General features: G+C 43.0%; 1 protein-coding gene across 1 annotated transcript in view; it reads right to left on the bottom strand.

The window, feature by feature from the left end:
* The window catches only part of LOC106611587 (leucine-rich repeat and immunoglobulin-like domain-containing nogo receptor-interacting protein 2), a 467,988-nt gene that overhangs the window by 361,208 nt on the left and 79,992 nt on the right, over positions 1–26,788 (bottom strand). The window contains exon 2 of the mRNA XM_014211957.2: positions 11,873–11,950. The gene's annotated coding sequence lies outside the window, so the exon portion shown is untranslated. The remainder of the gene's footprint in view (positions 1–11,872; positions 11,951–26,788) is intronic.

Here is a 26,788-nt window from a genome sequence, read left to right as displayed (position 1 = left end):
ACCCCTTTTACTGGTCAAGACATGACAGTACCCCCCCAAAGGTGCAGACCTCGAATGCACCTTAAACAAAAACCCCACAAAACAACCCCAAACTTAAAGGGAGGGAAGGGAGGGAAGGGAGGGTGGCTACCATCAACGACGGCTCCCATGCTACACCCCCCCCAATCCTCCAACTACGGAGGTGGCTCTGGCTCCGGGCTTAGTCCCCACTTTAACCTGCCCACCCCCGCTGAAGGCTCAGGGCTGTAGACCACCGCTGAAGGCTCTGGGTTGCAGACCACCGCTGAAGGCTCTGGGTTGCAGACCACCGCTGAAGGCTCTGGGTTGCAGACCACCGCTGAAGGCTCTGGGCTGAGAGGTGTCGCTGGAGGCCTCGGGCTGAGGTGCATCGCTGGAGGCTCAGGGCTGAGGAGCGTCGCTGGAGGCTCAGGGCTGAGGAGCGTCGCTGGAGGCTCAGGGCTGAGGAGCGTCGCTGGAGGCTCAGGGCTGAGGAGCGTCGCTGGAGGCTCAGGGCTGAGGAGCGTCACTGGAGGCTCAGGGCTGAGGAGCGTCACTGGAGGCTCAGGGCTGAGGAGCCTCGCTGGAGGCTCAGGGCTGAGGAGCGTTGCTGGAGGCTCAGGGCTGAGGAGCGACTCTGCAGGCTCTGGACTGTAGGCCGTCTCTGCAGGCTCCGGACTGTAGGCCGTCTCTGCAGGCTCCGGACTGTAGACCGTCTCTGCAGGCTCCGGACTGTAGACCGTCTCTGCAGGCTCCGGACTGTCGCCGGAAGCTCTGGACGGGGAACTGTCACAGGAAGCTCTGCACGGGGAACTATCGCCGGAAGCTCTGGATGGGGAACTGTCTCCGGAAGCTCTGGACGGGGAACTGTCGCCAGAAGCTCTGGACTGGGAAAGCGCACTGAAGGCCTGATGCATGGGGCTGGCTTAGGAGGCGCCAGACTAGTAACACGCACCTCAAGGCTAGTGCGGGGAGCAGGAACAGGACGTACTGGACTGGGCTGGCGCACTGGAGGCCTGATGCGTGGGGCTGGCTTTGGAGGCGCCAGACTAGTAACACACACCACAGGGCTATTGTGAGGAGCAGGAACAGGATACACTGGGCCCTGGACCCTCACCGGTGGTCTGATGCTTGCAACTTGCATCCCCGATCCTGGCTCGACGCTGGCTCTAGCATGACACCTGTGAGGAGCTTTCACCAAGCGCACCGGGCTGTAGCTGCGCACTAGCGACACTGTGCGTATCTCCGCATAACATGGTGCTTGCTTGATCCGTCGCTCCCCGTAGTAAGCACAGGTGCTCCTTCGTGCCCTTTCTCCGGAATCTCGCGTTAAGCTCCTCACTTGATTCCTTGACTGGCTCCTTTTTTGCTCCACGGCTCTCTCCTGTACGCCCGGGAACTTAGGTCAGGGCTCACCCTGACTTAGCTAATCTCCCCTTATGCCCCCCCCCCAAAAAAATAAATTTGGGGGCTGCCTCCTCACCTCCTGAAATGGAGGATATAATGCCTCATACCTCCGTCGTTCCCTCTTTGCTTCCTCCAGCTCCTCCTTCGGGTGCTGGTATTCCCCAGCCTGGCTCCATGGGCCCTTGCCATCGATGATCTCCTCCCATGTCCATGACTCCAAATAGCTCTCCTGCTGCTCCTTCCTCCGCTGCTTGGTCCTTCTTTGGTGGGTGGTTCTGTCATGGGCGTCATAAGGATTGGACCAAAACGCAGCGGGTAAAGTGCTCATCTTCTTATTTTTATTAAAGGAAAAACACTTAAACAAAACAAACGACGAAAACAGTCCAGTAAGGTGCACAGACTATACTAGAAACAACCACCCACAAACACAAGTGAAAACAAACACAACTAAATATGGCCTCCAATTAGAGGCAACCTCCACCAGCTGCCTCTAATTGGAGGTCATTGCCAAAACTCACATAGATATAGAAAAGCTAGATTTAAACATAGAAATAGAAAAACTAGAACCTAATCCCAAAATACCCAAACACACAAAACAAACACCCCCCTGCCACGCCCTGACCAACTATAATGACAAATAACCCCTTTTACTGGTCAGGACGTGACACTCGCAGTCAAATCCCCTTTATTGGCTTGGCAGCAACAAAAAGATAAGTGTACAAGGAATACAAATCGACTGGCAAGAGAGAGAGAGAGAGAGAGAGAGGGATAGCTGAATGAGTCTAAGATAAAAGTTTCATTGATTACTCATGACAGATGGGCCACAATTATCAATTTCCCATTTAGTGTTTGTGCCTCGGTAACTGGAATTTATGCAGTATAAAAATGCTAGGAGCCAAAGGTTAAACTACTCAGTCTGGACTAAATCAGATAAATAAATTGATGCGAGTGGTGATATTTGGTCAATTGAACAATGCACTGTCACAGAGAACTTAGCATGCCGCAGTGTGTGACATTAGCCTTCCTGCAATCCTCAACTCTCTCTGCGTCTGATGCAATATCTCAGGTGATTGATTTGTCAGAAGGTGCCATCAGGTGTTTACGTCTCCATTTTGTTATATCTTCAGCAAATTATGAACATGAAATGTCATCCTGGCCCGTTTTCGCAAAAAAAGATAAGCTGTCAGAGTAGCTGACGTTTTTCTCAGTACATTGCATTCAATGGGAAAGAAATTGTCTCACAGGGTTGAAGTTTTTCTCAGTACCTCGTAGTCAATGGGAAAAGATGAGTGTCACAGGGTTTACATTTCTGTCAATGCATTGCTTTTAATGGGAAAAGATGAGCATCACAGGGTTGACGTTAATCTCAATACATTGCAGTCAATGGACAAGATGATAGTGCGGGAAGGGGAGAGGGGAGAGAGAGGGCAGGGAGTCAACAGACAGACAGAGGTGGGAGAAAGGAAGGAGAGAGAGAGGAGGGAGAGATAGAGATGTGAGGAGGGGGATGCATGATAGAAGGAGGGAGAGAATGGAGTGGATAGGAGTGAGAGAGAGAGAGAGAGAGAGAGAGAGAAAGGGGAGAGTGAGGGATGGGTAGAGAAACAGGGAGAGGGTGAAGGAGGGATGGGGGAGATATAGGAGGGAGAGATGAGGGAAAGGGAGAGAGAGAGATAAGAGGAGGTGGCGGGAGGGAGAAGTACGGAGATAAAATGTAGAGGGAGAGGGAGAAGGAGGAGGGTGAGGGAGAGAGAGAAAGAGCGGGAGAGAGAGAGGGGGAGAGGGGAGAGGTTAGAAAGAAGGGGGAGGGAAGCGAGAGAAGAGAGTGGGGGATAAAGAGAAGGTATAGAGTGAGATAGACAGACATGAGATGAACAAGAATAAAGTCAAACCTGTGGATACATATCTTTTCCCATTTAATGTATTCACGTTCACTTTGCAGCTGTGTGCCACCCATGGCACCATGCTGCTGACTGTCAGTTTTCCGGGAGATCCACCCATGCAGCACCTCAGCCCTGCAGTTATGCTCCTTTAAAAAGCAAATGATATGGGATGCAGCCAGGGGAGTGATGGTCGTGTATGTTGAGATGGAGCAAACCAAGAAAAGACATTGAGTTCACATGAGTAAATTGAACAGGTACAGTATGAAATGGAACAGGTGTACAATGTCCATTTTAGGACATCTGGGCTACTCGATAGGATGGAAGGTTTAAGGTGAGATGACAGAGCACACCAATCAAAGTCATTGAGTTCAGATGGGAAAATGGAACAGGTATGAAACAAGTGTATGTTGTCCATTTTATGAACTACTTGAAGCTCCCAACGTTCTATTTCCTGTAGCAACACTATACTGATGGCTTCAACATGGGTTATTTTGAGATCCTTTACAATCTGATTGTTACATACAATGCTCCATAAATGTACCCCTTTAGACCATTACATTTTATCCTGGTGGAGTGAAGGCTCATAAGTGGTCTATGTGCTGTCTGACTACATGAATAACAATTGTCCCTAAAACATTTTTGTTATTTTATCTAGGTAAAGTGGGGACTTTAACACATGATGCTTAGCTGTGATCAGTCTGGTTGGTGTATGCTTTGGAAGAGATCATAGGGCATTGAAATATTGTCATTAAAGAACTGACTTTTCCCGGGAAAAAAAAGAGGGCTACCAGAACTCCAATGGTAATTATGTTGGTACCTCATTTAGGGCTGCAATTGTGTCATTTTCTGTCAGTGTTCTCCCACCTGTGTCTGAACCCTCAGTAGTTATTATCCACTTTGGTAGCACAGTGGGGCTTTGAGTTTTTCATTTCATTTGCCTCCTATAGTAGAGGAGCTTTTACCAGAATACACAGAAGCTTCACACTAGCAAAACAGTAAATCCACTTTGATAAAAAGCTTGATTCTTCCTGAAGATTAGAACTCAGGGCCGGCTGTCTTAATCTTATTGTTAGCACTTTGCCTGTGCCCTAGGCAGTATTAACCTGTCTCTAAGTAAAATTTAAGGCCTCTCTCTTTATTGAAAGCCTAAGTACAAATCGCAATGTTCGCACAAAATATATAAAAGAAACGCTTTATTATCACAACATCTACCTTCTACACTGGACAATTCATCTTGATGCACTACAGCGGCAGAGAGAAGATAACAAATTCAGCCGGGGACAACAACACAAGTTCATCTTTTGAGGGAGAGACTTCAGTGAGACATTCTAGTCAAAGGGTTCTCTTCAAACAGAGAAGAGCGGAGCTGTGTAGCATGGGCAATTTAATCACTTTGAAACATGAATCACTCCTACTCTCTTTGAGGAACACTTGTCAATATTGATTAGCCCAGCCCTCTAGAAAACAGCCTTTTTAAGTCCCTCCTCATGCCATAGACCTGGGCTTAATCAGCCTTTGCTGAAGAACGGAGCTAGGAGTCCTTTTGTTACATAATGGATGGGGCCAAGTTACACAACTCACTCACTCTGTGGCACCTCACTCTCTCCTCTCTTTCACTTCTTCATTTTTAGAATGCTCTACTGGAGATGCCACACTGCTATGACAACCAACCTCATTGACCCTATTTATGTTTTCAAATCAGGGAGTGTAATCGGCACCTATTTAATGTGTTTCGGCATTCTGCCGTATGATTTTCAGCAGACGACGGAGGATCCCATCTGTTTATTTGGCTCAGTCAGGACCAATAACATACCGGGATAGAACAATGAACCCCCTTCAAAGACAGTCTGCAGCCTAGGGAAGCTGAAGAATAGGGACACAGCGAAATGACACCACTTCCCCATCTGGCGAGGTGTGTAGGGTGGGGATCTTGCCCTTGAGTCTGTGGGAGCCATGTAATTAAGGAATTAATTAAGGCACACACCTAGTTAATAAAGCATTACAGTTCAATCAGCAAGTTAGTCACTAACGGGAGACTAGGTGATGCGACTGCTTAGGCAAATAATGAATTTCATTAAACTATCAGGGATATGGAAGAATACCCCAAGGCTTAAAGATGGCAAAGACCTGGATCATTGGATCAAACGGATATTATGTTAATGATCCTACCTAAGACTACATTTACAGTAATTCAACAATTGTTTTTTGGCATGTAGAGTGTGTGAAAATGGTGGGGGTGACATTTTGTTTTATTTACTGGCCAATATGCGAAGGCAATTAAGAAGGTCATACGAAGGATCACTTTGTTATTTGATTTGGAATTTTAAGACCCCTTGAAGTATAAAAAAAATATGGGAAAAAATTGGATGAAAATGTTTATTTGGCCTTACTGCTTTTAGCACATGCAAATGCAATGAATAACATATTGACTAAATGGAACAACAGATAGTTCCACACAAAAAATTAAGGATGTGTCTGTCCTATATATGAGAGATATATACAAAACATCAGGATTTTTTGTTGTTGTGTATTTAACCCCTTATTTTTGGCACTCAACTGGTACCAGGGGACCGTCAGACAAGTCGTGTGAGGCCTGTGGGCATCCTAGACCAAAACAATCAACATATACGTAGTCCATAGAGGGGGTCATAATAGTTTGTAGGCCAAACCGTTTGGACACTACTGACAATTTTGTGAGAAGAGATTTTCGGGATGCCTCATGGTCTGACAAACGTCACACTAGCTGTCAACTTTCCCCGCAGATGACATCTGCGGATGCTGTGGATTGAGATGCATCCAGTGCAAAAAATATATATATCTAGCTTAAAATGGCGTATTTTGATTTATTTTTATGCTAATTCACATTTCCGTGGGGGTGTGGACATCGACTCTACGGGGTTAAATTGCGGAAAGTGTCACTTTGTCCCTTGTATCACCTAACAGAGAAGGAAAAGAGAGAGAGGAAAAATAACTCCTGTTCAATTACAAGAGCTGAGAAGAGTCATTGTCTGACTGTCGGAGTCGAGCACAGGAAGTGCCAAAATTATACATCCAGTAAAAGAGAAGGACAGTCATGCTATTAAAATTGCCAATCATTCACAAAAGGAAAATAAATTGTTTACTCTCATGAGGACAAAGATACTTTAAGCGCAATATGTTTTTATCTCAGAGCCTGGCTAGCTGGGCTATATGTGGGGTTTACTCCTGAATTTCAATAAGGACTGTTAACATTTTTGCTGTGATCAGCACATGTGGAACAGTCACAGTTCAGGTTGTTGAGGAAAAACACCAGTCTGAACTTCCTTCTTTTAATGACTCATCATAGTTATAAGGAAGCACTACAGCTACAAGGTGTATACTGTAGTTTTGAATGTGAGTCTAAAGAATTCAGAAATGGAGAGGAAAACCTTTGTTTGATGAGCATGCTCTTGAAAATTGGAGAGGATAGAGAGAGAGGAAAACATGTTAGTGGCAAAAATGATTTCATTATTAATATGTTGCCTGATGACGTTAGGGTTGAGGAGAAAACAGAAGGAAAACACAGATGGATAGACCCTTGGCTCTGGGCCTTGAGACCAATCAATGCCCTTCACCTTCGTTTTCTGCACATTCTTTTCTTGGGGGAAAACATGATTGATGAGCATTAGTGTAAGATTAGCAAAACAATGTTTTAATGATTGATAACCACATACTGTTACTCCATGAATGATGACTGACCTAAAATATGCCCTCTGGTGAACGTATTGGAGACGCTAGGTTTTGACTGGGTAATTAGTGGGCAATTAGAAAAACGCCAGAGATTAACACCGCATGTTTTTTCCTTCTCCGTCTCCTAAATGCAGGTGGTGTAGTGTTAGTGCACATGTGTTGTAGGGAGATGGGGGGGGGGGGCCTCTAATGTAGTAGTGGAAGGCCCCCGCTCTTCAAACATTCATGTGGGAACCGCTCCAGGTAATGTTCCCTAATTGGGTGGAGAAAACAGTGGCCTGAAAAATCCATGGTGAAACATACAATCGGGTGGACTTTTTCCCCCTTTTTTCTCAACGTTCAATGTAAATTACGACCTGATGTATACTGAATTCATAATGAAGGGTTTTCGCTAAAAGGGCATTTTTCTTCCTCCATTGATGTAGTGCATGATTCTTTTATAGTTTTTCTTCTACAATGTGTTTATTTGATCCCCATTAGCTTTTGAAGAAGCCTCAGCTACTCTTCCTGGAGTCCACAAAAAAATAAAAAACATGCCAAGTTGCAAAACACTGATACACTTATAGACAAGGACAGTCACACAAATGTAAAATACATAAAAAGTCATGTGTGCTAGTGTGTGTGTTTGTGTGTGGTTCAAATGTTCCGACTGTCACAAAGAATTTGTCACCTACTTGTTGTCCTCAGAGTGCTCCATTTGCAACCTATTCCTCCTGCTGCACCCTGCGTTTAACATTTAGCCCATAGTGTTTGGTATAAGAAGAAAAATTGGCTCTAGACTTCTCCTGTAGCCTTACCATTTGTTCATTGCTTTGGAGTCTATACCAAAAGCAAATACAAGGTTTTTCTCCAGTCCACTTTCTAGTGAACAGAACCATAAGGGAACACGCTGCCCTTTGTATTCAACAATCACCTTTCACATTATCTTCAATCGCAATGAAATCTGTCTCCATTTATTTTATTTAACTAGGCAAGTCAGTTAATAACAAATTCTTATTTACAATGACAGCCTGCCTTGTTCAGGGGCAGAACGACAGATTTTTACCTTGTCAGCTGGGGGATTCAATCTAGCAACCTAGGCTACCTGCCGCCCCATTGAACTAGCTGGTTGGGCCATACGTGCATGTGGAAAGATGTATGGTACTGACTACTCATTTAAATCAAATGGGTCACTTTTCCAACAGTAAATAGTTGAACAATGTCTATTCAGACAACAGTTGTTATACTGTATATGATTCCTGTTTGGAGATAGGCGCTATACTGAGATACCTGACTATTGGTTGAGCTCATGTAGGCTAATGTAATTAGCATGAGGTTGTAAGTAACAAGAACATTTCCCAAGATATAGACATATCTGATATTGGCAGAAAGCTTTAATTCTTGTTAATCTAACTGCACTGTCGAATTTACTGTAGCTATTACAGTGAAATAATACCATGCTATTGTTTGAGGAGAGTGCACAGTTATGAACTTGGAAATGTATTAATAAACCAATTAGGCACATTTGGGCAGTCTTGATACAACATTTTGAACATAAATGCAATGATTCATTGGATCAGTCTAAAACTGCTGCCATCTAGTGGCCAAAATATAAATTCCGCCTGGGCTGGATAATACATTATGGCCTTTCTCTTGCATTTCAAAGATGATGGTACAAAAAAGGCAAGCCAGATGGCCCTGCTCTTGAGTCAATATTAATTTTCTGAATTATAATAGATGTTTAAATCAAACAGTACACGACTTGAATTTCAATAGCTTTTTGACAGTTTCTATATTTTGTGTCTTTAGTGGCTCACCGCAATCTATTGTCAGGATTAATTCATTGATAGTGGACAGTGGACATTAATTTGCTCAGAGAAACAAATAAACATTGAATAACCGATGCTACCAAGAAAACTGGCAACACTAGGTAGCCCGATAAGCCGAAAGCAAACAATCCAAAGGCAGTGGATTTAGTAGCATTGTTTACTGACATACTGTAAAAGTGAGATTAACATATTTGAAAGACTTGGCCTCTATTGGTTGGCCTGTCATGATATATTGCTTGTTTGTTCTTTTGCTCTTGAAGCACTTTGAGATTCTATGAAAAGTGCTACAGAAATGTAATACATTATTAACAATGGTTTTCTTTCTTGTGATGGCAGGAGATGTGCATTTACTGTAATATTGCATGTAAATAGACACAGGTATAAAGTAATAGAAATTACTATCTACTGTAGAGTGCAGCAAATATGATATTCTAATAACCATATTACTCATAATAGGCAAGGCTGTCTGACTGTGATATAATAATACCCCATTAAATATTGCTATGCAAAATGTAAAAAAAAACCATCTCATTGGTATATAGCGTGAGCTGCTATTTGCTGCGTTTATCTGACGTAAAATGAAAAAGATTTGCTTATTCGATTCAGAGAGGCTCAGACAAAACTGTAGAGGTTTTCAGGATCTTCTAAGGTAATAAGAAGCTTCTTTTTTACCAGAGCTTCCAAGCTTCCATCTCCACAAGATGAGGATGCTAGAGAGGGGCATTACGGGGGAGGTTTCCCAGCAGCATTTGCTATAATGTTGAGGTTAAGCTGAGGTAGAGCCGTCCGTCCTTTTGAGATTATTGCCGTATTCAATGGTCTTCTCAAAGGCTTTATCTTGTTTTCAAACAGGAGTACGGCTGCTGATTACCAATAGTGTTGCCGTCGCCTTACCACATTCCATCACAAAAGAAAAAAGATGAGCGAGAGCTCTAAAATAACAACGGATGATGAAGGAAGATGTACAAATATGTGATTAGCAGTTTACTGTGGTAGATAAATATCTGTTAGGTTTTAGGATATGCATACTCCATAGGTATAGTATACTTTCAAGTATTGCGGTTGTCTTAATATATAGTTGTTCCCCCAAAGCAAACCAGACACTGTTATATTCCAAACAACAGAGTGGATTATTGTTGTAGAATTTTATCAGAGGAAACATTGGGTTTTCCTCCAAAAATATGTATTTGCCATTGAGTTCATCAAAGGAGACCCAAGCTCCTATTTTTGTCAAAGATGGCTTCATTAATTAATCTTTTACAGGGCACATCCATTTTTATTTCAGAAAGCAAACTTCATATGACTACAAATATCTTTAAAAAAAACACAGAAAATAAGTAAACAAGAATTACTGTTGGTGCATGTAAGTCATTTTTACTGTCATCGATGGATTTATAGCATTGAGAATGTAACAGTGATTCAGGGCATTCAGTTTTGTGACAAACTCTCTTTGCAGAGTTATTTTTCCTATTTTATAGGGAGGTAGAGCAATCCAATTAAAACAGTGCTTCAGAGCACCAACTGGTTTATTATTCTAGGTTTAGTTGCCTGTGCCTAATGTAAAAACACCCCTGCATAATGCAGTCATCCGTGTAAAGAAAACAGTATTATTATTGTATAATCAGTGGCTTTCTTACTCTTCGACACCAATATAAACAGAGAACAAGAAAGAGTTTAGCTCTGGCTACAGAAATAATTGGCTGTGTGCTGTGCCAGTGTCTCTGTTCCAATGTGCAATGTCCTACCATTCCCATTACAATTTGGGAACATAGAATGGGTGGGATTGGGCAGGCTGATTGGCACAGGCCTCCGGTCAGCTGTTATCTTGTTGCACATAACGGGAGGATTTGTATTGGGTTTGAGTAAAAAAAAAAGAAAAAGGACCCTGGGGCCCTATTCACCTAGAGCCACCGCTGTGTCCTGATGCTTAAGCCCTCCAGCAATGAATTATTCTGCCTCGGTTTTAAGACTACTGCAGTAGAATGACAAATCCACTGTGTGCTATTTTCCCGGGAAACACTGATCATATCTGATATTATTTGTTATATGTGTCATTGATGTAACCCGTATTGCTACAATCAAATCATTTATACTGACAATTGACATTGAAAACATAGTAATGCTAGAACTGTCAGTGATAATCATATGAAAACATTTGAAACCTTTATGTTGATGACCTCTTCTTTCAAATCATGAAAATCATCAATGGCTGTATATGGTAACAAACATAACATGATGCATGCCATTGCATTTGTGCTTTATTTTGTGTGTTGTATACAAATTGATAACCTTCGGTCCCTCGGGTCTATGCATCTGCATCACCAGATTGATAGAGCTCGATGGCTTTAAAGAGATGCATTGCATTTCAGTACCTCAAATGCATTGCATTTCAGTCTCTGCATTGTAGTTCAGTCTCTCAAATTCATTGGATTGCGGGCTCTACTGTACATTGCATTTCAGTCTTTTAAAGCCCAAGTTTAATTTGTGTTCATCTGATCTCTTGATAATGCGAATTTGACATGTGGATGTCAAGGCTGTGTTATTTTTTTTAAGTGCTTCCGCTGTTAGAATGCATATACATGTAATAGTATTTGAATCTGTGAAGAACACACATGCAGATTTTGTAAAGCCACCCACTGCTTTTTCCCTTTTCTTCCTGTGTGATGTGTCTGTGTTTAAGTACCAAGCCCAGATCAGACAGACTGATCCAGACTGAGCTCAAACAGGGAAGGCAGTGATACTTTTCTCCATGTCACAGTTCCAAAACTGATTGAAGTTGCTTTTAATCAACTTTGACTATATCACGCGTCCTCCCCCTTAATCGGTGCTACCAAGTGAAAAATATATATTTTTTCTCTGTTTAAAATAATATTTAGTGGCTGTGGCCAATAATGTACAGCGTCTATGATTTAACTTTTCTTTTTTTTGTGGGGTCATGAAGCTAAGGATGAATAGTCAGGGAAAACATGTGGCTATCAAAATATGTAATACGTCATCCTAGCATGAATTCTTGCCGCTTTAGCCCTTCAATTTCGGCCTACATTACACTGACAATCTGTAGCAACTTACCATATCAGAACATGTTCAGACTACATGGTTCTTTTCCGGCTAAGAAGAGAGAAGATGAGGGGCCATGGAACAGTCAGTCTGAAAGGCAGAGAGAGAGAGAGAGAGAGAGAGAAGGGCAGAGTTAGCATCAGGATATCGTTAATGGTTAAGATTTTGGACGCAGAGCTTCACAGAGATTTAGCCTGTTAGCCCAATGGTCACTAAGTCATCCAACAGCTTTCCAATAGTGTCTAGCCACTAGCTAGCAACTTCTCTCGAAAACCATTATTTCTTAAAAGATAGAGAATGTGATGTGAACAATGTAAAGAGAAGCCTCCTGCAGAGTTTGCAATGAAGTGAACTAAATAGCAGCATTAGTATGAAACAAACCAGTTCATTTAGGAGGTTTAAAAGAGATTGATTTCAAACCAAAAATTAGATACTGTTGGTTCCACCAGTGGTGTAGTACAGCTATTTTTTTTTATTGACATCATAGTTTCCTCAATCAAAGTTTGTACCGACAGATGTAGCCTATTGAACAGCCTATCATTACAGAGCTCTCCAACCCTTTCCTAGAGCGCTACCACCCTGTAGGGTTTCACTCCAACCCCAGTTGTATCTAATCTGATTCATCTTTTAAACCAGTTAATTATTAGAAATAAGGTTCACTAGATTAAGGTTGGAATGAAAACCTACAGGATGGTAGCTCTCCAGGAACAGGATTGGAGAGCCCTGTATAGAATAGGCATCAAATGCATCCTCCAATTGCAACATCTGCCTATGCCCACACATATTGTCTCAAGAAAGTTTGATATTTTTAATACCCTCAAACACCAAATTAGGCATACATAATTTCAAAATAGGCCATCACTGTCAATAGGGAATTATAATGATTCATGTTTTACCGGTGAAACTGCATCTGCATGTCAATCATTTGATTGATCTCAATCAGTTTCATGGAAATAGCCTATGAATTTTGATCGATCTTCATGAATTACTGTTTCGTGAGCAAATTAGTGCACATAGTTTAACACCATTAGCCTTTCTTGTATTTTGTTTCAATCAAAGCATACACTACATTTGGAAAGTGATCAGACCCCTTGACTTTTTCCACATTTTGTTACGTTACAGCCTTATTTGTCAGGCTCTGACCTGAGAGAGCCTTTTTATGTCTCTATTTAGGTTTGGTCAGGGTGTGATTTGGGTGGGCATTCTATGTCCGTGTTTCTATGTTTGGGATTTCTTTGTTTCGGCCGGGTATGGCTCTCAATCAGGAACAGCTGTATATCGTTGTTGCTGATTGGGAGTCATACTTAGGCAGCCTGTTTTTCCTTTGGGTTTTGTGGGTAGATATTTTCTGTTTAGTGTTTTGCACCTGACGGAACTGTTTGGTTGTTCTTTTGTTTTGCTTGTTGCTTTAGTGTTCAGTTGTACATTAAAATGACAACCACTTACCACGCTGCATTTTGGTCTGATTTCTCTTCCCCTTCATCCGAGGACGACGAAGACCGTTACAGATCTACCCACCATAAGAGGGCCAAGCAGCGTGGGAACAAGGAGCAGAGGGTTCAGGATTCGTGGACTTGGGAGGAAATTCTGTACGGAAAGGGACCATGGAGACAAGCTGGGGAATATCGCCGCCCGAAAGAGGAACTGGAGGCAGCAAAAGCTGAGAGGCGGTGGTATGAGGCAAGGGAGCGCAGCAGGCACGAGAGGCAGCCCCAACAAAATCTTTTTTTGGGGGGGGGGGCACACGAGAAGTTGGCCTGAGTCAGGAAGGAATTCTGAACCAACTTCCTGTGCTTACAGGAGGCAGCGTAGTACTGGTCAGGCACCGTGTTATGCGGCAGAGTGCACGGTGTCCCCAGTATGCGTTGAGCGCCCGGTGCGCTACATCCTAGCTGCTAACATCTGCCGGGCGAGAGTGGGCATTGAGCCGGGGCGGAGTGTTCCAGCTCAGCGCATCTGATCTCCGGTGCGCTGTCTCGGTCCAGGTTATCCTGCGCCGGCGCTGCGTACTATGTCTCCGGAGCGCTGGGAGGAATCAGTTCGTCCTGTGCCTGCGCTCCACCCGTGCCGGGCTAGGTTGGTTATTCAGCCTGGAAGATGGGTAACAAGACTATGCACCAGATCTCCAGTGCGACCTCACAGTCCAGTATGCCCTGTTCCTGCTCCTCGCACTAGCCCTGAGGTGCGTGTATCCAGTCTGGTACCTCCATTACCAGCCCCACGCATCAGGCTTCCTGGGCCTGCGCCCAGAGCCAGGCCTCCTGCATGTCTCCCCAGCCTGGTGAGTCCAGTGCCTGCGCCCAGAGCCAGGCCTCCTGCATGTCTCCCCAGCCTGGTGAATCCTGTGCCTGCACCCAGAGCCAGTCCGGAGCCGCCAGAGTCACCCGCCAGTCCGGAGCCGCCAGAGTCGCCCGCCAGTCCGGAGCCGCCAGAGTCGCCCGCCAGTCCGGAGCCGCCGGAGCCGCCCGCCAGTCCGGAGCCGCCGGAGCCGCCCGCCAGTCCGGAGCCGCCGGAGCCGCCCGCCTGTCTGGAGCCGCCCGCCTGTCCGGAGCCGCCGGAGTCGCTCACCAGCCGGGCGCAGCCGGAGTCGCCCGCCAGCCAGGCACAGCCAGAGTCGCCCTCCAGTCCGGGGCCCGCTGCGAGGGTCCCCAGTCCGTGGTCGGCGGCAGGAGATCACGCTCTATGGGAGCCATTGAAGTGGGGTGAGCCAGTGGTGGAGCGGGGTCTGCGTCCCGCTCCAGAGCTTCCACCGTGGAGAAATGCCCACCCAGATCCTCCCCTATAGGTTCAGGTTTTGCGGCTGGAGTCCGCACCTTTGGGCGGGGTACTGTCACGCCCTGACCTGAGAGAGCCTTTTTATGTCTCTATTTAGGTTTGGTCAGGGTGTGATTTGGGTGGGCATTCTATGTCCGTGTTTCTATGTTTGGGATTTCTTTATTTTGGCCAGGTATGGCTCTCAATCAGGAACAGCTATATATCGTTCTTGCTGATTGGGAGTCATACTTAGGCAGCCTGTTTTTCCTTTGGGTTTTGTGGGTAGATATTTTCTGTTTAGTGTTTTGCACCTGACGGAACTGTTCGGTTGTTCTTTTGTTTTGCTTGTTGCTTTAGTGTTCAGTTGTACATTAAAATGACGAACACTTACCACGCTGCATTTTGGTCTGATTTCTCTTCCCCTTCATCAAAGGACGACGGAGACCGTTACATTATTCTAAAATTCATTAAATAGTTTTTTTCCCCCTCATCAATCTACGCGCAATACCCCATAATGACAAAGCAAAAACAGTTTTTTGTTTTAATTTCGGCAAATGTATATAAAAACTGAAACATCATATTTACTTAAGTATTCAGACCCTTTACTCAGAACTTTGTTTAAGCACCTTTGGCTGCGATTACAGCCTTGAGTCTTCTTGGGAATGACGCTACAAGCTTGCCACACCTGTATTTGCAGGCGTTTCTCCCATTCTTCTCTGCAGATCATCTAAAGCTCTGTCAGGTTGGATGGGGAGTGTCCCTGTACAGCTATTTTCAGGTCTCTCCAGAGATGTTTGATCGTGTTCAAATCCCGGCTCTGGTTGGGCCACATAAGGACATTCAGAGACTTGTCTTGAAGCCACTCCTGTATTGTCTTGGCTGTGTGCTTAGGGTCGTTGTCCTGTTGGAAGGTGAACCATCACACCAGTCTGAGGTCCTGAGCGCTCTGGAGCAGGTTTTCATCAAGGATCTGTCTGTACTTTGTTCCGTTCATCTTTCCCTCCATCCTGACTTGTCTCCCAGTCCCTGCCACTGAAAAACATTCCCACAGCATGATGCTGCCTCCACCATGCTTCACCGTAGGGATGGTGCCAGGTTTCCTCCAGACATGACTCTTGACATTCAGGCCAAAGAGTTCAATCTTGGTTTCATCAGACCATAGAATCTTGTTTTTAATGGTCTGAGAGACATTTAGATGCCTTTTGGCAATCTCCAAGCGGGCTGTCATGTTCCTTTTATTGAGGTGTGGCTTCCGGCCGGTCACTCTACCATAAACGCCTGATTGGTGGAGTGCTGCAGAAATGGTTGTCCTTCTGGAAGGTTCCACAATCTCCACAGAGGAACTCTGGACCTCTGTCAGAGTGACCATCGGGTTCTTGGTCACCTCAATGACCAAGGCCCTTCTCCCCCGATTGCTCACTTTGGCCAGGCGGCCAGCACTAGGAAGTGTTTTGGTGGTTGCAAACTTCTTCCATTTAAGACTGATGGAGGCCACTATGTTCCTGGGGACCTTCAATGCTGTAGACATTTTTTTGTAAACTTCTCAAGATCTGTGCCTCTACACCATCCTGTCTCAGAGCTCTACGGTCAATTTCTTTGACCTCATGGCTTGGTTTTTGCTCTGACATGCACTGTCAACTGTGGGACCTTAAATGGACAGGTGTGTGCATTTCCTTATCATGTCCAATCAATTGAATTTAACGTAGGTGGACTTCAATCAAGCTGTAGAAACATCTCTAGGATGATCAATGGAAACAGGATGAACCTGAGCTCAATTTCAAGTCTCACAGCAAAGGGGCTCAATACATATGTAAATAAGGTATTATTCTTTTTAAATATTAATACATTTAAAAAAATGTCTAAAAACCTGTTTGCGCTTTGTCATTATGGGGGAAAAAATTGGATTTCATCAATTTTAGAATAAGGCACATGTAACAACATGTGGAAAAAGGAAAGGGGTCTGAATATTTTACAAATGTACTGTATATCTTGCCTAGAGGCTCTTTTGAGCTTTGGCGCATGTGATTTTTTTTATTGGCTATTCAGTTTCAGCTAACTATCCTAAAATCTCATTGGAAATGAGCAGGTGTTTTTGGTGTAACATTAACATTGGCCTGCTATGCTATGATATTATATTTGGTTCTGTTATGTAAAATACAAATGAATTGCTTTGTGATCTTACGAGATATTGATTCAGCTTTGATCTAACTTTACTAAACAATCACCATAGTGAGAATTGATCATTTTCTATTTGTAAATATAATAGTGATGAGTAGGACTATTAGAAGTAAGAAACAGATCTTAAGGAATGTTATTTTAAACGATTGGAACGCCCATTTATGGTTCTAAAAGGATAGCGCTAAATAAACTTTGATTTGCTTACACACATGGTTACAATACACCCTATACCCTTTTTTTAATTTAACTAGGCAAGTCAGTTAACAACAAATTCTTATTTACAGTGATGGCCTACACCGGCCAAACCCAGACGACACCGGGCCAATTGTGCGCCGCTCTATGGGACTCCCAATTACAGTTGTGATACAGCCTGGAATCAAACCAGGGTGTCTGTAGTGACACCTCTAGCACTGAGATTTACATTTAAGTCATTTAGCAGATGCTATTATCCAGAGCGACTTACAGTAATGAATGCATACATTTCATTTCATGCATTTTTTTTTTTTTTGTACTGGCCCCCCATGGGAATCAAACCCACAAACCTGGCATTGCAAACACCATGCTCTACCAACTGAGCCACAGGAAAGACTGGAAATGAGCAGGTGTTTTAGACTGCTGCAAGTGCCTTAGACCGCTGCGCCACTTGCGAGCCCATTACAGAATAAAAGAAAACAGATAGGTGAACTATCAATTCATATAATTTACTTGCTTAGATTTAATCATGAAATCAAATGACCAAGTATTGATCATAAATCATTACTAAGTAAAATTGCAGGAAATTTGTTTTAAAATAACCATAAAATCAAGCTTCCATCACTGGGGCCAAGCTTCCTGACATCCAGGACCTATATACTAGGCTGTGTCAGAGGAAGGCCCAAAAAATGGTCAAAGACTCCAGTCACACAGATCATAGACTGCCAAGACTGTCATAGAGCGCCAAGTCTAGGACTAAAAGCCTCATTAAAACCTCTTAGGGCTAGGGGGCAGTGTTCGGAAGTTCGGATAAATGATGTTCCCAAAGTAAACTGCCTGTTACTCAGGCCCAGAAGCTAGTATATGCATATAATTGGTAGCATTGGATATAAAACACTCTGAAGTGTCTAAAACTGTTAAAATAATGTATGTGAGTATAACTGAACTAATATTGCAGGAAAGAACCCAAGGACAATCCATCCAGACTTTTATTTTTTAGGTCACTGTCCATTTCAATGTTGGTCTATGGAATATACAAATAAATAGCTCCCAGATTGTAGTTCCTATGGCTTCCACTAGATGTCAACAGTCTTTAGAAAGGGGTTCAGGCTTGTTTTTTGAAAAATTTGCTAGAATTTGTAGTTTTTCAAGGTGGCTCTCATTTTGACTGTAGTCTTGTGGCGCGCGTGGATGAGGGCGCACACCTCATTATTTATCTCCGTTATTGAATATACTACATTCCAACCTAAATTATATTGTTTATTTACATATTAGGGTACCTGAGGATTGATTAGAAACGTTGTTTGACTTGTTTGGACAATGTTTATTGGTAACTTTTGGGATTCCTTTGTATGCATGTTGAACTAGTGGAACGGGTGGATTACTGAATCAAATGCGCCAACTAAACTGACTTTTTTGGGATATAAAGAAGGACTTTATCGAACAAAACGACAATTTGTTGTGTAGCTGGGACCCTTGGGATTGCAAACAGGAAGATCTTCAAAGGTAAGTGATTTATTTTATCGCTATTTCTGACTTTTGTGATGCCTCTGCTGGTTTGGAAAATGTTTTTAATGCTTTTGTAGGCTGTGCGCTGTCCTCGGATAAACGCATGGTATGCTTTCGCCGTGAAGCCTTTTTTAAATCAGACAACGTGGTTTGATTAACAAGAAGTTAAGCTTTTAAATGATGTAGGACACTTGTATGTTCATGAATGTTTAATATTACAATTCTGTCATTTGAATTTGGCGTGCTCCAGGTTCACCGGATGTTGATTTTGATCCCGTTAACGGGATCCGTGCGCTAAGAGGTTTTAAGCTCTTGACGGTCGCCTAGGATAGGGGGCGCCACAGCGCATTTTGAAAAAAATGTGTGCCCATTTTAAACGGCCTACTACTCAAACTCAGAAGCTAGGATATGCATATGATTAATACTTGTGGATAGAAAACACCCTAAAGTTTCTAAAACTGTTTGAATGGTGTCTGTGAGTATAACAGAACTCATATGGCAGTCAAAACCCCGAGACAGATGGAAACAGGAAGTGGAATTCTGAATTGCGAACTCAACTTCATCACGTTGCCTATTAATCACACCGTGAGCTATGGTTCATTGAGCACTTCCTATTGCTTCCACTAGATGTCCCCAGTCTTTACAAACTGGTTTGAGTCTCCTACTGTTAAAACTGAATGAATGAGACGCTGTGGAACGTGGTCACACGGAGAGGGCCATCACCATTATGACGCCGGCGCCCCTGGTTACCCTCCCCTTTCGAAACGTTTTGAAACACAATGCAATCGTCCCCCTCGAATCTTATTGGCTCTCTTGTTGAAAAATGCCCTGAAGATTTATGTTATACAACGTTTGACATGTTTGAACGAACCTAAATGGGAAAAAAATGCATTTTCTCGAAATGGCTGTCCCGCGGCCGACGGAGCATTTGGATCAGCCTTCAGACGCGCTAACAAGAACAAGCTCTTGGAACATAAAGGAGTAATACGGGACGGAGGCCGCACAGGGGTTAACAGCTTCTACCCCCAAGCCATAAAACTGCTGAAAAATTAATCAAATGGCCACCCGGATTATTTACATTGACACCCCCGCTTTGTTTTAACACTGCTGCTACTCACTGTTTATTATCTATGCATTGTCACTTTAAAAGTGAGCTAGTCTAACCTGTACCCCTGCACATTGACTCGGTACCAACCCCTGTATATAACCTCGTTTTTGTTATGTAATTTTCTTGTGTTACTTTTTGATTAACTTTAGAAAATATTTTCTTAACTCTATTTCTTGAACTGCATTGTTGGTTATTAAGGGTTGGTAAAGTAAGCATTTCACGGTAAGGTCTACACACGTGTTCGGCACATGTAACAAATACGATTTTATTTGGTTTATTAATGCATCTCAATAAATAATAACCTAAATGCATTATTAAATCTAACTTTGCCCAATTCACATTTTCAATTTCCCACCATGATCAACCTGGTCTCATAGACTAGACGTAACATAGTAAATGTAAATCCAGTACACTCAAAAAGTAAGATATGTTATGTTTGGTATGGCTACATCAGACAGATGGTTACTTAAGGCGAAACGTGAACGTCTAGCAACCCAAATGTTAAGAGATCGAATCTCATCACAGACAGCTTTAGTATTTTAGCTAATTAGCTACTTTGAAACTACTTACTACTGTTTAGCTAATTTGAAACTACTTTGCATTTTAGCAAACCCTTCCTGTAACGTTAACACTTTTAGCTAACTTTTCCCCTATCTTTAACCCTTTTAGCTAACCCGTCCCCAAGTCTAGCTAACATTAGCAAGCTATTAACCTAGCTAGAATTCATAACATACAGTATCATACGTCTCTGCAAATTAGTAACATATTGTACGTTTTGCAAATTCATAACATATTGTACATTTTGCAACTTCAAAACATATTGTATTTTTTGCAAATTCATAACATATAATACAAATTGTAATCTTAACATATCATAGAAATGATGATGGACATCCACAAAGGTTGCCTGACATGTCACACTAGAACAGGCCCTGTGTCTCAGCCAATGGCCAATATATTCTAAATATCCCAAGCAGGGCTATAGCAACTTCTAGAGAGGGTCAGGCTCTTGGGCTTTGCGGTGGCCACTCTGGTTTGGGTGTCCTCGGCAGAATGGTGTTGCAGTAACCAGGTGGTCACATATCATATTGGGTTCCACTGCGCAAGATGGGGTTGGTGGAGTTTTATGAACATCAAGGCAAACAGGGAATTACATTTTTTTGTCAACCCTCCAATGGGCCTCCGCAGTGCACACATGTAGCCTACAATTCTTCATCATTCTCGTCACCGCCAGAGAGATGACAGGGGGGAAAAAACACAATTTGCCTACCTCTAGACTGCTGTAGCCTACAAATTTATTTGGTTTGTCATTCTAGCGTTTTCAATGAATTGTTGTGGTAATTAAATTCAATTTATGACCCACTATCATTGTGCTGGAGATTTTTACAATGTGATTTGAAGTTGACTCTTCATCTGAACTGGTTTAGTAACGTTACCCCCATAGACATAATATACATTTTTGGTGTGAAATTCTGTTCACTTTCAACTCTTAGGTTTCGGTTTCCCTGACCCATATTAAGCCTAATCGTGGACTGAAAATTGAAAATGCGTTTTAGTCCAGGCATATGGGCTTAATCTGTGTTTTGGAAACTAGCTAGAATATATTCTCTACTGGCAATTCTCCTGCATCTAGCAACTGTAGATGGTACCTTGTCATTTCCTCTACAGCAAATGTTATTGTGGTGGAACGCCGTGCTCTCATTAATGGTAAACTGTTTTGAATATCTGACAGTGATATCGCCATTGATCTCCGCTTTTTGTATCGTACTTGGCAGCTTTTTCCCACCCCGACATAAGCACGTCTCTTATGTTTTATCATGTTGCATCTGAAATGAAGGGAAAAGCACAATAACCTCTCACTGAAAATATAAAACGGGGAATCTTTTTGACAGTCGCATGCATTAAAATTAGCTTGCTTTCACTGTTGCCCGGAAAGTTACGAGCCAGCAGAAATTCGTATGACAGGGAAAGTCAAATAGAGCAGAGGCTTTCTGGCACAAGCCTTTTAATGACTGGATCTAGTTGTTGGTAGTGTATCCCTAAGCCTTTAAAATGGTAGCGTGCAGAGGTTAGAGCCTGCAGACTACTGTGGCTTGGCACAGGTGGAGGGACACAAAGATGCCTGACTTCTTTACCATAGCCGTTTGCTTAGTCTGGCCCCACTCTCATCCCCAAGAGCGAGGGATAGATAAGGGGAGGAAGGGATGGATGGATGAGGGGAAGTTGGGAGTCTGTAATGGTTGGGGGTACGTGGCCATCCAGAATGGAATCCTGAGAGGTAAACCAAGGTCAGCATTACTCTCTAGTCTAACATGAAACCCAACACACACACACACACACACACACACACACACACACAAATAAACGAACACACCACAAACACACACACACACCAGGCAGCCAGACTGACACTGTAATGGCAGTGCCCAAAGATTGAGATCTTCACTCTTCACTGACTCTGTCCCTCTGTGGAGATAGCTCAGTGGAGAGAGTTCGCCCCTGTCTTCCCCTGGTGGTGGCCCAGATTGTGAGGCTTTCATTTAGATGAGGAGGAGGTTGGTGGTTCAGGGGGCTCAGATGGCTGGACTGTGATGCTTGCAATACCAAGGTTGTTGGATTTTCCCATCAAATACTGAATTTTCAATTGACCATACTGTTAACTGATTCAATACTTGCTGTACTCTATTGATTTGGATACCACTACATATAATTTCAGCCACAATAAGAGCATAGCCCAATACATAAAAAAAATATATATACACTGCTCAAAAAAATAAAGGGAACACTTAAACAACACAATGTAACTCCAAGTCAATCACACTTCTGTGAAATCAAACTGTCCACTTAGGAAGCAACACTGATTGACAATAAATTTCACATGCTGTTGTGCAAATGGAATAGACAACAGGTGGAAATTATAGGCAATTAGCAAGACACCCCCAATAAAGGAGTGGTTCTGCAGGGGGTGACCACAGACCACTTATCAGTTCCTATGCTTCCTGGCTGATGTTTTGGTCACTTTTGAATGCTGGCGGTGCTTTCACTCTAGTGGTAGCATGAGACGGAGTCTACAACCCACACAAGTGGCTCAGGTAGTGCAGCTCATCCAGGATGGTACATCAATGCGAGCTGTGGCAAGAAGGTTTGCTGTGTCTGTCAGCGTAGTGTCCAGAGCATGGAGGCGCTACCAGGAGACAGGCCAGTACATCAGGAGACGTGGAGGAGGCCGTAGGAGGGCAACAACCCAGCAGCAGGACCGCTACCTCCGCCTTTGTGCAAGGAGGAGCAGGAGAAGCACTGCCAGAGCCCTGCAAAATGACCTCCAGCAGGCCACAAATGTGTATGTGTCTACTCAAACGCTCAGAAACAGCCTCCATGAGGGTTGTATGAGGGCCTGACGTCCACAGGTGGGAGTTGTGCTTTTATATATATATATAGTTTAGGAACCACTGGTCTAGCGGTCTAGGCCGCTGCCTCTGGTGCATATGTATTATTTCAGCACACTCATCTGTATCTCTCTCTAGCCAATAAACATACACAGACTTAAAAAATAATATATATATATATTTTTTTTATGTATTGGGCTATGCTCTTATTGTGGCTGACAGTACCATTCAAAAGTTTGAACACACCTACTCATTCAAGGGTTTTTCTTTATTTTTACTATTTTCTACATTGTAGAATAATAGTGAAGACATCAAAAATATGAAATAACAGATATGGAATAACATAGTAACCAAAAAAGCATTAAACAATTATTTTTGATTCTTCGATGACATCTTGGCACACTTTTGGCATTCTCTCAACCAGCTTCATGAGGAATGCTTTTCCAACAGTATTGAATGACTTCCCACATATGCTGAGCACTTGTTGGGTGCTTTTCCTTCACTCTGCGGTCCAACTCATCCCAAACCATCTCAATTTGGTTGAGGTCGGGTGATTGTGGAGGCCAAGTCATCTGATGCAGCACTCCATCACTCTCCTTCTTGGTCAAATTGCCCTTACAGAGCCTGAAGATGTGTATTGGGTCATTGTCCTGTTCGAAAAACAAATGATAGTGCAAACCAGATGGGATGGCGTATCGCTGCAGAATGCTGTGGTAGCCATGTTAAGTTTGCCTTGAATTCTAAATAAATCACTGACAGTGTCACCAGCAAAGCACCCCCACACCATCACACCTCATACACACATGCAGAAACCATCCGTTCACCTACTCTGTGTCTCACAAAGACCATCCTAGGCCATCCAATACAACACTTGAAGTGGTGGTCAATTGAAAAGGATTGCTCATTGAAAATACACAGGCTTAACTCTGGGGTAAAGTATGCTTGATGGTTGAGAGGAAAATACTGTTTTTTTCCTAGCATTTCAGCCCCAAAAAGGCTTTCCTCAAGCGTGCTAATCAGCTTGCGAGTCTCCCAGTGTGTTTTCACACCCCCAAAGGCACCATCTTCTAACTCACGCCATGCAGATTTTACATTCAGCCACTCTTTCTCTCTGCTATGGGCACCTACATATTCGCCTTGGTCCTGGAGCTTTGCACTGCTTTGCCGTTTCTGGCACTGCATGCCTTACCTCCATCCACTTCCCTTCTTTCCCTCCTCCCCTTATCTGTATTTCACTCCCTTGTTCTCTCTTTGTGTTGCTTTCTCGCTCATCAAATCTCATTGTGTTTTGCTCATCCTCTCCCCTTCATCGTTTTACTGTGTGAATGTGATTGTGCATTCTTGTTCCACATATTCAGCCAGACTGCTCGATATAGAAGAATTGCATTGTTTTTTGCAGTTTTCTGTTTTTGTAGTTTTGAATGTATTTCAGCTCTTTTCTCTATGATATGACCTTCTCATAGTTGAAGAGGCTTGCGTGCCTCGGAGAATATGAGCTATGCCAGAGCGCCTTGCCTTGCAAGGTAAATTATACTGGATAGGTTATGGTTAAAGGTCCAGATGAAAGCATAATAGTACTCGCCGGACGTGCTACCTGTCCCAGACCTGTTGTCTCAGACCTGCTGGAACCCTGACCTATTCACCGGACGTGCTACCTGTCCCAGACCTGCTGTTTTCAACTCTCTAGAGACAGCAGGAGCGGTAGAGATACTCTCAAAGATCGGCTATGAAAAAGCCAACTGACACTTAATCCTCTGTTACTGACTTGTTGCACCCTCGACAACTACTATGATTATTATTATTTGACAATGCTGGTCATTTATGAACATTTGAACATCTAGGCCATGTGCTGTTATAATCTCCACCCGGCACAGCCAGAAGAGGACTGGCCACCCCTCATAGCCTGGTTCCTCTCTAGGTTTCTTCCTAGGTTTTGGCCTTTCTAGGGAGTTTTTCCTAGCCACCGTGCTTCTACACCTGCATTACTTGCTGTTTGGGGTTTTAGGCTGGGTTTCTGTACAGCACTTTGTGATATCAGCTGATGTAAGAAGGGCTACATAAATACATTTGATTTGATTTGATTTACTCTATTTTGGAGATTAGATGTTGTGAAGAAAACTTTGTTGCTACAGAAGAAAACACAACGCTCCATATTCCACTAAAGACAATGTGGTTGTTAGGCTGCATGTTCAACGAGTTATTGGTAATTTGACATTCATAATGCTTATTCATAATGAAGGAGTTTTCTGTGGTGGAGGGGAGAATAGGCTTAACATTTTCACATCATAAGGGTATATACATGCTTCAGACGGTGTGCCTTTGGACTTCAAAAGTCTCCTCTCATTCGTCAGACTGGCTTCCTGTGAGGTATTTGATGTAGCCTTGATGTAGCTACGGGCTAAGAGCTAACTTAACGCTCAAGTTTGTTTTTGTCATCTTCGTTGCATCCAGCCGCCATGTTTTTTTTCTTATTCTCCCCAATCAAAAGTAAGTCAATACTCAATCATTGAAGTCCATCTCACATGAGCTTCGAGAGTCTTTTGAAGCTGTCTGATAGTCTTGCTCTTAATACTTTTTCAGGATTTCCCAAAGGCCAGTAAATGATTTATGGAGTTGAAAGCCAGTGTGTCTGAGAAGAGCTAGTTTCACCTTTGGGAGACCCAGTCACCACAAGAATGTAAACAAGAGACAGTATGAGGGCCTCAGTTAGCATTACCGTCACATAGTTAAACATCTGGAACAGTCTGTGCATCCTGACAGACATTACAATGCAGTTTCTGGAAGCCTTGCAGATACAGACATCAATGCTATAGTTTGCCTCCTTCTTGCAGGCCCTTTCTGTTAATGAAGATATGGCACGAGTGAGGTTCAGTTGCATTTTCAGGTGTGTAACACAGAAAGTTAAGCATGCAAGGAAATGGAGCTACAGTGTACTTTTCTGCTAGCTACAAGCTGCCTTACACACTTTTCTTCAAACTTATGATACAGTATCTTGGCTATTCGGTTCAATACAGGAGGCAGCTTCAATTGATTTATCAGGGCGAAGACAACTTTAATTGAGATCTCTGCTGTTTTTCAATAAATTATCAGGAGTGGTTTTGTAAACAGTGTCACATATCCCATCTGGGAATCCATGGCACATTTTATCATGCTCCAGATCTTCCGAGATGGAATGTAGGCCATATAATAAGAGCCCAAAAGAACATCAGATTCTGTTAATGCTATGAATGTGGCGGCAAGGAAAGGTACAGTGCAGAGCTTTCATACGTTGACACAGGAACATGGCTGAATCTAAAGACATTGGTGGAAAGAGGTTTGCATTTTTGGGGGGGGTATGATGTTTGTTAGTCTGTAACTTTCTCACTCATCAATATTCATGATTCGTTCATGATTATCCATAATAATGGTAGCATCCACACTGTTCAGAAAACATCTTATTTACAATAAAAGTGACTCCAAATTGACACAATAACTTACTCACCATTCCATTCCTATTGTGAAAAACAATCTGAAACAAAACCAAAACAAACTGCAAATGCTTCCACCAAGTTTGTAGAGTCACAATCTTGATGTAGTCATTGCATGCCAGGAATATGGAACCAAACACAAAACGTTTGACTACTATAATACACTATAAGTGAATTTGTCAGTGGAAAATAATCTTCAAATGGGGGACTAGATACATAAGGTGCTTTCATTTCTAAACGGTAAGTATGAAAATACCCTGAAATAAAAGGTGACATTCTGTACTGTCGCCTCGTATGAAACATTTGATCACAAATCCAAAATGCTGAAGTATAG

This window comes from Salmo salar, chromosome ssa09, assembly GCF_905237065.1.
Source record: "Salmo salar chromosome ssa09, Ssal_v3.1, whole genome shotgun sequence".
Classification (NCBI taxonomy): domain Eukaryota; kingdom Metazoa; phylum Chordata; class Actinopteri; order Salmoniformes; family Salmonidae; genus Salmo; species Salmo salar.
The sequence above is the reverse complement of the archived record's forward strand: the minus strand, read 5'-3'. Positions and strand labels throughout refer to the sequence as shown.